This window comes from Micromys minutus (assembly GCF_963924665.1).
Source record: "Micromys minutus genome assembly, contig: SCAFFOLD_145, whole genome shotgun sequence".
Taxonomy (NCBI): Eukaryota; Metazoa; Chordata; class Mammalia; order Rodentia; family Muridae; genus Micromys; species Micromys minutus.
In genome coordinates, this window is record NW_027667191.1 from 433317 (window position 1) to 448686 (window position 15370).

General features: G+C 38.4%; 1 pseudogene across 1 annotated transcript in view; it reads left to right on the forward strand.

The window, feature by feature from the left end:
* The window catches only part of LOC308416199 (eukaryotic translation initiation factor 4E transporter-like), a 39232-nt pseudogene that overhangs the window by 8859 nt on the left and 15003 nt on the right, over positions 1 to 15370 (forward strand). Inside the window, exon 2 of the transcript in view lies at positions 4586 to 4753. The product of the transcript in view is annotated as a eukaryotic translation initiation factor 4E transporter-like (transcript). The remainder of the gene's footprint in view (positions 1 to 4585; positions 4754 to 15370) is intronic.

Here is a 15370-nt window from a genome sequence, read left to right on the forward strand (position 1 = left end):
CACTGTTAGTTAAACAAGACCCAAACCTATCACTTTAGCTGATTCCAAACAAAGCTATTCTGAGTACACTGCAATAGCATACAGCTAAAAAAAAAAAAAAAAAAAAAAAAAAAAAAAAAAAAAAAAAAAAAAAAAAAAACAAACAAACAAACTACACACTACCTCTTTTTCACTTAAGAGCCTCAATGCTCTATGAAAGAAGCCAAGTTAATACTGCACCACCAGAAAAACACAAAACAATATCTAGCTTCAGTCAGTTGAGCATGAGACTATTATTCTCAGGGTCATGGGCACTAATTGTAAAAGGAATTAAACACTTCGGGTAGCCCATATAGAACACGCACAATCCAGGCATTTTACTAACAATCTATAAGCCTAGATTGGGCAGGTTTAGAGCTTACTAACCTATTTCCCAGCCATAATGTCCCTTGTTACATACTGTTTTTCCAGGCCACGTGCTCAGGGTCCATCTCCTCACATGGTGGTTTCCTCCTCCCTTGTTCCCCCTTTCCTCTCTCCTGAGACCCTCCACTCTATGCTCAATTCCCACCTTTCTCCCTCGACTGCCCAATCACACGCTCTATTCATGTACTGACCAGTTTTACCAGCAAGGTTCACACAGCGTCACCTGGGATACTTGAGGGTCTGCTCTTCAGGGGAAACTCTTGAAACCTTGGGAAGCTGGTATGTGGGTAGCATTTAAATACAAGCAACACCAGACAACAACTGTTCCCTTTCTGACCAATAAACATTGACATCTTTACGTAATGTACAACCTGTACAATTATTTTCAGATCCTAGCACCCATAGCTGTGGCTTTTGGTACAATGTATATGTCACATTCTTAAAAACTCAAGACAGAAAGTGAGCAGACTAGCCAATGTTTCTGCAACAGTCCACATCTAATCTGTAACAATTTAAGGACTGTCAGTAACAGACCAACAGAGAATACCACTAAACAATATCAAGGGTCAAAATATACTATATTCCAAAGTTACAACCATGAATTAAGCTTTAAAAGGAAGTCACATGACCTTTATATTTAAAGGACTTTTAAAGTAAGAGTCTCATTTGGAAATTACACAAAGTTCACCTTGAAAGTAAATTAACTGAGCATGGTCCATGTAACTCCAGTGCCCTCCCCTGAGAGGCAACAACATAATTTTCCTCTTCACTGGGCTAGCTGTGTTCCACGGTAGAGGGGTTCTCCACCAGAGGAGTGACCTACTCCATGTGAGATTCATGGAAATGCAGGGATACACTGTCCTCGCTGGGGGATAAATGAGACAGGCACATAAAGAGAGAGTGTGAAGGAATGGTTAGAAATCAGAGACAGGGAAAAAGGAATCATTGAGAATAAGTCTATGACTAATGCAGTTTTTAAACTGTTGCTCTTTGGCATGAAAACTAAAGTTGCTAACAGGATAGAAAACATCTGCATCCTGGTAAACCAGGAAGGAGTAGAAGGCCCCAACCACGTGCAGAGGTCAAATAAGTCTGAATGAAATCATCAAAGAGATGATTCAGGAAACAGCTCACAAAGCAAGTCACAGATGGATCAGATGCCCTGGTTACATTGACCTCATTTTTGAATATAAGGACCAAAAAATCAGTTTCCAAAAAGCACTAAAGATGCCTCATCTAACATTAAAAGTCAAAATATTAGATCTGATTTTTTAAAGCTAGTATGTAGAAGTCAAAGATACTAACTTGTAAACTGATTCTTAGTACGACATTTAATTTTGGTGCTATGTCTAATAATGATCCAGAGAATGAGATATTGGGAAATGTAGAAGAAAGGCATGGGAAAACAATTTCTAAACACAGGATTTTCTATAAACTTACTAAAAAATGATCTAGTCGTTTAATGTATAGCAAATATTCTTCCAGGCTCCAAATGGGTAAAAAAAAAATCTTAAGTTATTCATAAAAATGAATGTCATAAAGTTAAGGCAATAATATAGTATCAAGGTATTATAACCACTGTTTCTAAGGAAAGAAAAATCACGTTTTGTTAGTTTTCAGTAACAAGTGTAACTTAAACATTTCCTCTAATATTTGGCTTCTGGTACACCAGAACTAAAATGAAGGAGATATGAATTATAAAAAGATATTAAATATTATATAAATCCAGTGGCTACAAAGATGCAGATAATTATGTAAACAAAGAAAATACTCTGTTGAAAAACCATGTATGACCAGACAGTGATGGAAAGAAAGGAAATTAGTTTTCTGCTTCTTACAAAGAACAAGTGCCGACCAAGGTCAAAATTTAGACACAGACTGCTAAAACAAGCAGCTGACATAGACTCTACCCACCAGACTGAGCAACCAAGGGACTTAGAAACACTACCAAACATGCACATCTGGATTTTTTTTCAATTTTCTCATATGTTCACTAAGTATTTGCTTAGTGTTCAACATGTGAGAAGTACTGTATACTTCCTTCAGCCACACATTTCTTGCTTTCTAGAAATTTTTTAATCTTCTATCGTTTTAGTAATACAAATACAGAACAAAAAAGCAACCTGCTACAAAAGTATGTTTAAGAAACTAACCATAGACAATGAAACAAAGATTCAACAAGTTCCGGAATTTACCCTATGATCTACTGACACAAATCACTAAGTCTCAAATTTTTCTGAAAACATTGAACAGGTAATAAAAGCCCTAGAAAACTTAAAAAACTATATACTTATAAAATATAAATGTATGTCTACAATTACCCTTCCTAATGCATACTGTGTAAGCAGATGATTGTAACCAAGAAAGAATAATTCCAGAAAAGAAATCCAGATGACTAGACTCTGTTTTGCCTCATCAGAGTCTTTTGTAAAATAATCCCAGTCTTTTATATCTGACAAAACAGGGAACAGAAGTACCTGGGGTAAATTCAAACTCTAGATCCTTCCTACTGGACTATATGTCTTTCATTTAATTAATGTTTTCCTAAATAATGTTTTTTTTTAAAAAAATGCTTGTGGTTTTATAATTTATTCCACAAGGAAACCAATGAGAAAGACTTGCAAATTTCTCTGGAATTGTAATGCAGTGTAGTAAAAACAGATGAAGATCTTACTATTATAAAAAGACTGGTTTTCTAAGACAGCTATGAAAATACTTCCTTTAAGAAACAAGTTCACTCAAATGAGGCATTTCATAATCCTGGCATTTAGATTCTGGTCCCAATAGAGGTTGCGTCTTTCTAAAAATCAGGTTTTCCCTGCTCTCTACCCTTCCCTCGAAAATACTATTCTCCTGGTGCATCTCCCAAAGGCTGGGATTAGGTACCACTGTGGCTACCTTTAATTTTAAATTCTTAAAAATACTGAAGAACATAAACTTCGGTGTCTTTTCTGTGACACAAGCCAAATGGCTAACATCGAAGCAAAAATACTCAATAAAATTCTTGCAAACCGAATCCCAAAACACACCAAAATAATCATTCATTAATGCAGGGATGGTTCGATATATGGAAATCCTTCAAAGTAATCTACTATATGAACAAACTCAAAGGAAAAAAACCACATGATCATTTCATTTGATACTGAGAAAGCATTTGACAAAATTCAATCCCCATCATGTTAAAAGTTTTGGAAACATCAGGAATCTAAGGCCCATACCTCAACTTAGTAAAAGCAATATACAGCAAACCAGTAGCCAACATCAAACTAAATGGAGAGAAACTTGAAGCATTCCCACTAAAATCAGAAACTAAACAAGGGTGCCTACTCTCCCCATACCTGTTCAATAGAGTGCAGGAAGTCCTGGCCAGAACAATTAGACAGCAATAGGAAATCAAAGGGATAAAATTAGAAAGGAAGAAGTCAAAATATCACTATTTGCAGATGATATGATAGTATACTTAAGTGACCCCAAAATAACACCAGAGAATTCCTACAGCTGATAAACACCTTCAGCAAAGTGGCTGGACATGAAATTAACAAGAAATCGGTAGCCTTCCTCTATTCAACGGATAAAAAGCCTGAGAAAAAATTAGGAAAATAATAACTGTAGGGAGCCATATTGGATTTGGGCCTGGCCGTTCTTGTGACTGTATAGCTCAGAGTGGCTACGTGACTGTGGGCTGTAGAGCCACAGATACTCAGCTCTACGATGACTGCCATAAAGTCATGAGATTGTTTGACAAAAGCCTCTCCCGATATGTTGGTGGCACAGGAAGACTCCGAGAACAACAATGGAATGTCCCCCTTCCCCTAAATCACAAACTGCTCTAGCCTGAGCAAGCACCAGATATCCCTGCCAGATGACCTTCTCACCCCATTCCCCCTAAGTGAGAGCATGGACTTTTCCCAGGGCCTTGGTGCCTACACAAGATAAGTTACAACTCCACTAATTACTGTAAATTCCAGGGCTCCGCAATTGGTGGTGCCCAGATGTCCCGTGAAGGCAGTTAAACCCTAAATCTTCTAGCTAACAACTGACAAGATACCTCTGTCTGTGTGCTCATTCTGCATTCCATCCCCTTGTATAAAAGAAAGAACCTGTGTCAATTAAATGAGACCTTGACAACAGAACCTTGCTTGGTCTCCTTTTTCTCTCTACCATCTTGATCCTCAGGTAGCACCTCTTCCGGACTCTGAATAACTGGACCTGCGGGACGGGTCAAGTGGTGCCTGAACAGGCACCCCCCCCCGAAGCACGGCCAACTACAACACTACAGAGACAGGAGATCCGCCGAAAAATTGAGGACTCTTCAGGCCGCATCGCTCATGCGTCACTGGAGAGGGAGGTAAGACAGGGCCCCCCAAAAAACTGTCGTCCCATTGTCATGGGGAAGGTATTGTTTCAGGAAGCTTGTTTCATAGGAGAAATCAAGCGTTCATTCAGGGAGAGAGAAATAAGAGTTAAGAAAAAAAGATTTAAATTTTTTCAGTTCGTGTAAGAAGTTTGTCCGTGGGTCGTAAGCCATGGACCATATATGCATCCCACAACATGGAATAAGGTGAAATGAGAATTCAATAGTTTGCAAAAACAGGACCCTGAGTCCGTACCTCGCCCAGGCCCTCCATGGTGATCCCCATGCCCGATGATGTTTGCCCCCAAGACACAGCTCGATCTTTGTACCTTTCCCTTCCCTGAACAGCAGAGGTTCCCTGCTCTTTAGAGGCACTGCAGGACCCCTTTTGGCTTTCCCACTTCTAAAAAGAAAATGTGACAAAGAATCTTCATTGGAGAGTGTTTTTGAGGAGGCTGTCAACACTGGGGCCACCAGGGGAGGGGCAGCCACAGCCAGCCCTTTGCCACCTGCCTGCACTCAGAGACTCTCACAGGAGTCTGCTGCTGTTGCTACTGCCTGGGGAGAGGTAGCACCATCTGCCTGCCCTCAGAGACTCACACAGCACTAGTTCTACCAGTCTGCCCCTGCTGGCCCTCGTTTATCACCTTGACAAAAAAAAAAGGTAAACTGTTTCAGGAGACGTCCTGTCTTTATAGTTCACACTGGAAAAATGTCTAGTTCTGGTTCTGGGTCCCTTCGAAAGAATATCAGGGTCCCTTCAACACATGTAGTTCTCTTCTCTTGTGTGTTTGTCTCTTGGCACACCAAGCTGTCTGTCCATCAATGAGTGTCAGTTTATGTCCATGTTTTCTTTGTTTAAATGTTACTCATGTTTCTTGTTCAAAAGAGAATGTTAGGTGTTTGTCTCTTGATTCAGCTTTAACTCAAGTCTAAGAGGTTAAAATTAAAGATTAAAAAAAAAAAAAAAAAAACACGGGCATTTAGGGCCCTACACCTAAAATAGTTTAGCTCAGTTAAAGACTTGCTGGAAGCTGATTTTTAGGCTGCTCCTAGAAAAGGATGCAGGCAGCTTATTCACTTGGAGCTGTTCCATTGCTTCTCCTAGAAAAATCTGTGTTTGTGGAGCACAACAGGTGACAAAGTTCCCATCTCTTAAAATTACATCTTAAAAAAGCAAAAAAATTTGTCTAGTTTAAATATATAAGATGTGTGGTTACTTCATGTCTGCTTTTGACTGATTTTAAAAGGCATAAATATGCTCTGCATTTCTTGGTGGTAAATTATTTGCTTATAAGTAATTGGGTATGATTCAAAAATTGCAATATTAGTAACAAAATTTTTTTTAAAAACTAGTAACTTGGTTAATGTCACTCTAAACAACAACACGTGGCATAAACCATCCCAGGAAAACAGGTTTCTAAAATACCTCTAAATTGGGTTATATTATATGTAATAAAATATGATTTAAGATAGTATTGCTGCATTGTAGTGTTTTTGTGTGCGGGAAACTAGCAGCCAAACTTCGTAGCATGAAGTTGATGTGTTCTGATGCACACTATGTGTTGATTTTGGAGAGACTAGATTGTTTAGGGGATAAGTTTTGCTTTCTAAACTTTTTCAAGAGTTCGTTGATAGACTAATTAAAATGTCTGAGAGTGTTCAGAACTTCTAATGTTAAAATGCTTTTGGTAAAAATGGGAATGCAGGCTCTTCCTACTGGAAGAAGATTTGGCCTTTCAGATGCTTATATTGGGTGCAAGCTATAAAAGCTGAGTTAGCCTTATGAGAGTCCTTTTATATAGACTGGGTAACTGCGTTACACAACAAATGTTTAACTGTGGTTACCTGCCTAATCAAGGTCTGGGAAAGCAAAATCAGGACTAAATTAGAGCTCACTGCAGTTACCCCTAGAAAAGGAAAAACAGATCTAAGATATTTTTAATTGGCAAGCCTGCACACCATTCAGAAAAAAATACTTTAAAATGCAATGTCCCTATATAGATTAATCAGCTTCTGAAAAAATGTTGGCCACTCAATAGCTAGTGCAGGAGCAATTGCAAGCTGGCCACATTAAGTAAGAATCAAACAGGTAAGAATAGCTTCAACTTTGTGAAGGCTGTGGAATTTACAACAGGGTTTATTGCTTCAGTTGCCATTCCAAAGAGTTATCATAGATTTTCAAAGATCATTTCCATATTATTCCTTTGCATCTGGCTTGTCTGCTTGTGGTTTTGAAGAGCCCCTTGAGACAATGGGTGTCTTTGGAAACCTTTGTCTCAGAGAATGGCTGATGGTCTTTCATTATTTTACTGCTATATCAATGGCAAGAGGCTGAAACTTAAAACCCTCAATGTTTTCCTGCCAAATAATTGGGTTATCAGTCTTCCTAGCCAGATTGTGGCACAGAAAGTTCATAAAGATAATGTACTTTTCAAAAATTATCAGATGTTGGCTGACTAAAACCTCTTCTTAAGCTCACCACATGAGATACCAAACCTTAGTCTGCTGTTCTCCATAAATGCAAATTCTAGTCTCTCTGCAGTTAACTGAGAGGTGAAAAGTTTTGCAGAGAATATAGAGAAAGCAGTTAGTTAACAGCAGATATTATATAGAGTATAACCAATTATTGGCTGTCTCTATTTTTTGCATCATACCTACAGCAGTCCTTTTGGCAAAAGAAACCATTAATGTAAATTCATCTTTTTTCCTCTTCAAGAAAAGTTTTAGCCTCCTGTTATATAACCTTTGCTGTGTTAAAACAGAATTGCACGATAAAATATTAAAGATATATATATATATATATATATATATATATATATATATATATATATATATATATATATAAAAGATAATGTCTTAACCTAAAAGAATATCTATTCCTTATTCCAAACAATTAAATAGGTTATTCCTAAGTACTGATATTTGGCCTATTGCATGTACAAACTTTGTCAGGCAAAATTGACAACTCATAATCACTATCCAAAAGACCAGTTGTTAATCCTATCCCTAATGCATGCTTTTTTATTTTCCTGTAAATTTATGTGTGCAGCCCATAGACAATGCAATTGCTATATTTATAGATGGTTCATCTATAAAAAATAATATATATAATTGGATCACATGTTCATTCTATTGAGTTTCCCCCTGCTACAGCAGATTGTTGGATTATGTGCTGTAGCCATTGTTTTTAAATGTTAAAAAATTAGTTAAACTTTAAATTTATATACTGATAGCCAATATATACATAGCTTATAGTTTGCAAATGCTTAAAATTGTTTCATTTTTAGATACTGCTAATTCTTGAGTTTTACAATTGCTTATACAAATACAACTTAATTTAAAAGAACATAATATCCCATACTTAGATATTTAAGAGATACTAGGTTGCCTGGATCCCTTAACAAGGGCAATGCCACCACAAATTTGTATACCAGGTAGATTATAATCTGATTTTTTACCATCAAAATAGTAATGGCCTGAGACATCAATTTTAATATTTCTAGAAAATGTACACCCCAAATTATAAAGATTTGTCCTAAATATCCTCAGTCTCTTATGTTAACCCTCAAAAACTTAATTCTAACCAACTATGGCAAATATTTATTTAAATATTAACACCACTTTAAGCTTTCTAGTTACAATTACTTTAACAGGAAAAACAACTAAAGTTATAATTTTTCATGGCCTATGTTATATTCCTATTGTTGGTGCTCCAAATCAGACTATAACAGATAATGGAACTAGCTATTACAGTCAGGCATTTGAGATCTTTGTTGACAAGTTAATATAACCTATATTATTAAAATTCCTAATAATTCATTATACAAATACTGTAAAATATTAAAACAATATTTTCATAAATTAAAAGAGGAGAGTTACACCCCCATATATTTGAATCATACACCTTTGTATTTTAAATAATTTTTAAATTTAGATGTCAAAAAATGTCTATGGCATCCTCATAAGTTGTAACTGGACAAACCTATGCCCAGGTGAAATAAAATGATCCCCATACTGGCATATGGTTTTGTCCTTGTCAAGGGGACCAATTAATATGAAAAATAGGTTGTGTTTCTTTTTTCCCACAGGATGCTGCAAGAGCATGCTAGCTGCCAGGGTGGTTGGTGAGACATGCTGATGCTGACACAAAGAATCATCCTGACCTGTGAGCTTCCTGAGTGCCCTGACAATGGTGACCAAGAAGCTGCATTGGACATCTGTTCCTGACCCACCTTTGCTTGCCTTTAACCCGGATTGGACAAGCAGCTTTGCCTCAAGTTTTAGACCTTGTGGGACAGAAAACATGGGGACTGTAAAAACTGATTTAAAAAAAATTAGTCAATTACCAAAAAAGGTTATAATGACTTTTCTCTTAACTTTAATGAGTCCAGTTATTCTGACTCAAGAATGGACTGGTTTTGAAATTAACCTAATAGTAGAAATAATAGTCTTCATTGGGAGGACAGATTCTGGACATTTTTAAAGACATTTAAAAATTAATAATTGCCTTGTGAAGCCATATTTATATTGGATAAAATTGGGACTAGATCCAGACTTTAAATGTTTGGACATGTATTTAAGCTGCTAATCTTTTATTATTTGTTCATGCTAAATATTATATTAATACTTATTGTAAGTTGTATTGTACACTTTCCAATTGTGTTAATGTTGACTTGTGATATGTCGGTAATGGTGGTTTATCAACCAGCTTTTGTTCTATTGCTAGTGAATATTACAAAACCATGATATTCTAAAGGAAGGTTTGCAGATACTAAAAGTTTGTCAGGCTTTATACTGAAGCAAGAGAGTACTGGGCTTGATTATTGTAGGCATAGTAGCCTTAATTGTATTAATAGCTAATATTATCTGCTTCTGCTATTGTCTTGACAGGAGTTTAGACAACTACTTTTGTTATAAGGTTACTAAGGTCCTGAATACTCAAGGGGATTTAGATAGGCATTTAGAACAATGGATTGATATTCCTTATGCTATTCAAGTTATTAGAGAAGTGCTTCAAAGTCTAAGAGTAAGTAACCATTTCCAGTCATGCTAAGGACCAATAGAGTTGTGTTACTTCTAAGCTTTACAAGGATAGTCACATATCAGTAGAGGCTCAACTTCCATAATCTCCTAAAGTATTGTCATCCAGCATATACCCTTTATTCCCTGGGTTCTTGGGAGGAATGATAAACTGACCCAAGGTAGTCATACTCACTGACGGGCAACTTCCTATAGCCCCTGACCAACCTAAGACACGGAGCCTTGAGGACGACAAGGTAATCCTATGATGGGTAAGGCTTGGGTTCGAGAGTTCAGTCCTAAGACAGAGATGGGCTGTATCCTGTATTACAGGCTGGTCAAATACTCCTCTGCCCAGTTTCTCCCCAGAGGCCCTAGCGGCCTTTTAAAAAAAGAAAAAAGGAGGAGATGTAGTGAGCCGTATTGTATTTGTGCTTGGCCGTTCTTGTGACTGTATAGCTCAGAGTAGCTAGATGACTCTGGGCTGTATAGCCATAGATACTCAGCTCTAGGATGACTGCCATAAAGTCATGAGATTGTTTGACAAAGGCCTCTCCCGATATGTTGGCGGCACAGGAAGACTCCGAGAACAATCATGGAATGATCCCCTCCCCTCAATCACAAACTGCTCTAGCCTGAGCAAGCACCAGATATCCCTGCCAGATGATCTCCTCACCCCATTCCCCCTAAGTGAGAGCATGGACGTTTCGCAGGGCCTTGGTGCCTACACAAGATAAGTTACAACTCCGCTAATGACTGTGAATTCCGCGGCTTCACAATTGGTGGTGCCCAGATATCCCGTGAAGGCAGTTAAGCCCTAAATCTTCTAGCTAACTACTGACAAGATACCTCCATCTGTGTGCTCACCCCACATTACATCCCCTTGTATAAAAGAAAGAACCTGTGTCAATTAAATGAGACTTGGACAACAGAACCTTGCTTGGTCTCCTTTCTCTCTCCACCCCTTTGTCACTCAGGTAGTGCCTCTTCCGGACTCTGAATAACTGGACCTGCTGGACGGGTCAGACAACCTTCTCAATAGTCACAAACAATATGAAATACCTTGGTGTGACCCTATCCAAGCAAGTGAAAAATCTGTATGACAAGAACTTCAAGTTTCTGAAGAAAGAAATTAAAGAAGATCTCAGTAGATGGAAAGATGTTTCATGCTCATGGATTAGAAAAATTAACATAGTAAAAATGGCCATCTTTCCAAAGTAATCTACATATTCAATGCAATCCCTATCAAAATTCCAACTCAATTCTTCACAGAGTTAGAAAGACTAATTTGCAAATTTATTTGTAATGACAAAAACACCATGATAGTGAAAACTATTCTCAACAATAAAAGAACTTCCAGAGGAATCTCCATCACTAACCTCAAGCTGTATTACAGATCAATTATGATTTAAAAAAAAAACCCATGGTGTAGGGAGCCGTTTGTGCCACAGGCAAACATGGCGCCGGCTTCCCGCCGAGAATTCAGCAAACAGAGCTGTTGCCCAGCCAAGAGACTTAATGCGCATGTGCCACATACGTCATAGCCCGCTCTCGGGGCATACTATTGAGTTACTGGAGGGCGCACCAATCAGGTAGCAACACAAGCCTCTTAGGCATATATAGCAGTGCATTTTCTCCCCCACGTGGGAGAGGAAGATAGAGGAGAGATTGCGGGAGACCCCACGTGGAGGGATGGCGGAGAGATAACACGTGGAGAGAAACCTGATAAGAGAGGTTGCGGGAGATCCCACGTGGAGAGAGACTCGGTAAAGGAGATTGCGGGAGATCCCGAGTGGACAGAGACTGGACAGAGAGATTGCATGTGGGGGACTGCGCATGAGAGGTCACCTAGACAGTAGAACCCGGTAGGGAGTCCCCAGTTCAGAGAGAAGTTTCCTGCTCAAGAAGTCCCCTGCTCAAAGTGCTGTACAATAAAGGTTATCCACAGAAGAATCTGTTTGTTTGTTGCACGCCTATTCCTAGCAGCGGGGAGCATGGGCTCGTGACACCATGGTATTTTTACAGAGACAGGCGGGCAGATCTATAGAACAGAATTGAAGACCCAGAAATAAACCCACACACCTATGGTCACTTGATCACTTGATGGACACAGTACTACTCAAGGACCCAGATATACCACTCCTAGGCATATAAGGAAAAGATACTCCAACATATAACAGAGATACATACCCCACTATGTTCATAGCAGCCTTGTTTGTAATAGCCAGAAGGTGGAAAAAACCCATATGTCCTTCAACATAGGAATGGATACAGAAAATGTGATACATTTACCCAATAGAGTACTACTCAGTTATTAAAAACAATGACTTTATGTAATTCTTAAGTAAGTGGATGGAACTAAAAAATATCATCCTGAGTGAGGTAACCCATCCACAACAGAACACATATGGTATGCACTCACTTAAAAATGGATATTAACCCAAACACTCAGATTACACAAGAAACAGTTCACAGACCACATGAAGCTCAAGAAGTTGGGAGACCAAAAAGTGATGCTTCAGTTCTTCTTAGAAGGGTGAACAAAATTCCCACAAGAGGAAATCCAGAGACCAAATTTGGAGCAGAGACTGAAGGAAACACCATCCAGAGACTGAGGGGATCCATCCTATATACTGTCACCAAACTTACACAATAATGTGAATGCCAAGAAGTGCATGCTGACAGGTCCCTGATATAGCTGTCTCCTGAGAGGCTCTGCCAGAGCCTGAGAAGTACAGACATGAGGTGCTCTCAACCAACCACTGGGCTGAGAATGGTGTCCCCAATGGAGGAGTTAAAAAAAAGAGTGAAGGAGCTGAAGGGGTTTGCAACCCCACAGGAAGAACAATACTATCAATCAACCAGAACCCCTAGAGCTCCCAGAGACTAAACCACCTACCAAAGAATTCACATGGAGGGAACCATGGTTGCAGCAATATATGTAGCACAGGATGCCCTTATCAGGCATCAAGGAGATGAGTGGTATTTGGCCTGTGAACGTTCAATATGCCAGTGTAGGGGAATGCCAGGATAGGGAAATGCCTGGGAGTTGGTGGTTGGGGGAAACACTTTAATGGGGGAAAGTGGATGGGAGGTGGGAAATGGGGATTGCAGGGGGGAAACTGGGAAAGGGGATAATATTTGAAATATAAGTAAAGAAAATATTCAATAAAAATGAAATGTAAATATAAGAAATATTCAAAAAATTTAATAAATAAAAAATAGGTGAGAAATTAAACAATAGTAATTCATTTGACTACTCATTTAAGAGCACCTTATACTTACCATGGTTTCTGCAGTGAAGAGCCAATAAGAAAATCCTTACTGGTGGTGTAATGAAGAGGGTAGACAAGTATGACACTGAGAAAGAGGCAAAAAATATGGATATAGATCAGAAGTGCAGCACTCGCCTATCATTCAAAAGGCTGTGGGTTTGGTGTCAGTGCTGAAGGAACAACACAATACTACGCAAACCCAAATTGTCCAAAGGTGAAGAAGACACCTCCCAAGTAGTGGAAGTTAGTGAAGTATCAGAAGAGAACAAAATTTACAAAGATCTGCTACTTCTTGCCAAATGGGAGTCTGTTCCCTCTGAGAGCAATCTGTCTTTAGCCTCAAAACACAATACAAATATGGTGGATCATGCCTGTTGTCCAGAAAACTGAGACTGGAGGAGAGCCAAAAGTTCGAGGAAAGGTTAGGCTACATGGGGCGGGGGGTCCAGTTCAAAGCCAGCAAAGGCCACAGAATAAGAAATTATCTTTTTTATGAGAGAGGAGAGCAATGCAAATGAACTCAAGGTGAAGATTTTCAGCTACATAAGCAATGGGGCTTCCTTAAGCACAGAGCTATCAACATGTGTCCCTGCTACTTGACAACTTCTACTGTAAGGCCAAATACAAGGAAAGTGATAGAGACAAACACTAAACACATTTATCAGCACTTGCATTGATACTCGTTGCCCTAATCAGGGTTATTATCACTGTGATGAAACACTGACTAGAATCAAGTTGCAGAGAAAAGAGCTTATTTGCCTTATACTTCCACTTCATAGTCCACCATTGAAGGAACTTGGGACAAGAAGTCAAACAGTACAGCAAGCTAGAAGCAGGAGCTGATGCAGAGGTCAGTGAGTACTTCTGCTTACTGGCTTCCTCAGCTTGTTTTTTTAAACAGCCCAGGACCAGCAGGCTGGGGTGGCCACACCCAAACAGCCTGAGCCCTCCTGTTATCAGTCACTAAAAAAAATACCCTATAAGCTTGATTGCAGTCTGAACTTATAAGGAGACATTTTCTCAACCGAGGTCTGTTCTGGATGATGACCATAGCTTATGTTGAGGTGACATAAACCTGGATATCACACTCAGATATACACATTCATATTTCACTGAGACAAACAAGAATCTGGCTTCACATACTCAAATGTTATAAGTGAAATATATTAAATTTCCATTAACTGTACATGTAATTGGGTAGTCACAAGTGTTTCAAGCACCCAGGTCTAACACAGAGAGAACCTGTTTCATATTAAAAAACAAAAACAACAAACAAGCAAAATAAAAAAAATGAGGGGGGAGTCAAAGACTGAAATACTTCAGAGCATAAGAGAACATAATACTCTTGCAGACGACCAGAGTTTGACCAAAGCAAACAGGTCTAGCAGCTCATGGCCACCTCTAACACCAGCTCCACAGCTCAGGCACACTGTCTACATGCCAGCGCCTTGATTCTCATGTGTGCATACCCATCACCATCAAACAACTGCCACATACACATGCATATTATTCGAATAAAAAGAAAAATATTTAACAGAAAAAATTCTGAAAATTCAGAATCAAACTCGGAACATAAGGATGACAATATTCTCAAAGACAAAACCATCATTTTACCACACTGATAGCAACAAGAACCATGAAGTATATTGGAATTAACTACAAAACATTTGTAAGATCAGTAATATGGTGTTAAATAAGAAGCCAAGTAAAACTCTATTTTTATAATCTATAATGCATCACAACATAAAAGCTTAAATTTCTGAAAATCCATAACAATCACCAAAAAAGAAACAGTTTACCAATGTCTCTGTGGTCTTATCTGCAGAAAGGTGTTCCATTCAAAGAGACTGGTCTGTTTATTTAAATAAAACTATCTCACAGGAGGAGGGCAATAACCTGACAGAATAGTCCAAAAAATAATGAGCCGTTTGCTTCCTGTTCCAAGCAGCCTTTGCAATTAGAATGTGTCCTCTTTACTATGTTGACTCATTAGGAAGCAATGTCTCTGCATTGACAAGTCGTCAATTATAAAGTTAGATTGTAAGCAAAAGCGAACTTGTTTTGAGGTGACTTGGTTTAATAAGCTGATTCCATGGTGCTTGCTCATCTCAGGTAAAGTGAGAAACAGTTTCTTAAACTCAATATACAGAATTAATCAACCTACAGCTTCACTGTATTCTGCAACATTAACAGAAAAACTATCAATAATGATTTAAAAATCTGAAGTTTAAAAATGAATAAGGCATGAACTCATAAATCTAAACACACTTATGCCCATTATTTGGAGAATGTCCTTAAAAATTTTACTGATTTA